The sequence below is a fragment of the Dipteris shenzhenensis genome, chromosome 20, assembly GCF_047967505.1.
Source record: "Dipteris shenzhenensis isolate YYH24624 ecotype China chromosome 20, Dip_SZ_1.0, whole genome shotgun sequence".
In the NCBI taxonomy this organism is placed as follows: Eukaryota; Viridiplantae; Streptophyta; class Polypodiopsida; order Gleicheniales; family Dipteridaceae; genus Dipteris; species Dipteris shenzhenensis.
The window spans coordinates 30,326,367-30,327,917 of NC_141615.1; the positions used below are offsets into that span (position 1 = coordinate 30,326,367).

The window sequence follows — 1,551 nt, forward strand, 5'->3', positions numbered from 1 at the left end:
CAAGCAACAACCTTGTTAGTAACACCTTTTGGGCAAGAGGATAGTTTCTGTACTTATTCCCTTTGAGTCTTTCTGGAGCTCAAAAACACACATACGGGGAATGCAACTCATAAATACTCTTATGATAACCCTACTAGATTCTCCATATCCTAGTCATGCAACTTTCCAAGTGGGGCTTAAGTCCCTCGTGCCACTAACTTGGTTAGAGGCCTTTTGTGGCTGTGCTGAGTGTTTTCCAACGAGCTAGTTAGTATAATGCATTCATATCCCTGTGTTGGCTTTTATCCTCAATGCTAATTCGTGATCTATTGTAGCCATGGTTAAGGAAAAAACTCATATCAACATCATCTTTATTGGTCACGTCGACTCCATTAAGTCAACTACCACTGGTCATCTCATCTACATCCTCGACGGTACCGACAAGCATACCATAGAGCGGTATGAGAAGGAAGCAACTGATATGAACAAAAGGCCCTTCAACAAGGACCCGTTTCCATGCAGGCAGGTGTTGTGTGGGTGTCAACACGGAATGGCGGAACGAGTCCACGAATTCTTGGTGGATCCAATTTTTGAACAGGATGCTCAAATGGCCACCTCATGTGGAAACTCACTCACCTCGATGTGCTTACTTGAATGCGAGAATTTAGCCCTGCATGGAAATAGGATGCAAGCATGCCTCCGTGCTAGAGAAACTCAAGGCCGAATGTGAGCTCGGTATTACCATTGATATATCGCTCTTTTCAAGTTCGAGTATTACCATTGATATATCGCTCTTTCCAAGTTCGAGACTTCGAAGAATTATTGCATTGTGATTGATGCCTCAGGTCATCATGATTTCGTTAAAAATATGATCATAGGAACACCACAGGTATGGCTTGCGTTGTCTCATATGTCTCAGGGACTTCATCTTTGTATATTGCAATGCACTTAAGCTGTTAATCCACAGGCTGATTGTGCGGTTCTAACTATCCAACAGCCACGTTGAGGCTGATATCTTGAAGGATGGGCAAAGCTATGAGCATGCCTTATTGGCCTCCACTTTGAGTACACTTTGTTTCATTTCCAAGGAGAGTTTGTTTGGGAAGGCAATAGTTTCTTGCTTGCAGATTTCCTTCGACTCATTTGAGACTTTTGGTGAAGCTACAATGCATCTATTTCAAATTGTAAGATGCAAAAAAGTGACGTGCAGCTCACATTTTGACAAAGCCGTAGATGATTTGGAGTCAAAGCCTAGGATTAGATTGGCAGTCAGGACAAAAGTGCCACCTCCCATGCCACCCCAATGCTGACGAGCGCAGCTCCAAGGTAACTGGTGATGGAAGCAATGACGGAACACGCCAATTGAAGGTGAGTTCCTATAGCATGCATAGGGACATGTCGCCTTCAGCAGTTGAGGAGACTCTGAGAGAGCTAAAACATTAGCTCTATAGTACGATCCACAACAAGGAGAGGAAAGAGCAATTATCACAGAAGCTATGTATGAAAGCACAACATTGGCTCTGTAGTATGATACAACTACTACACTCGGACATGTCCGTATAGTAGAAATAA

The 1,551-nt window shown here is 43.3% G+C and overlaps 1 pseudogene; it reads left to right on the plus strand.

Annotated features, from left to right (window-relative positions):
- The first annotated feature begins 316 nt into the window (after window positions 1-316).
- LOC147889523 (elongation factor 1-alpha-like) lies at window positions 317-1,289 on the plus strand (annotated as a pseudogene).
- The last annotated feature ends 262 nt before the right edge of the window (window positions 1,290-1,551 follow it).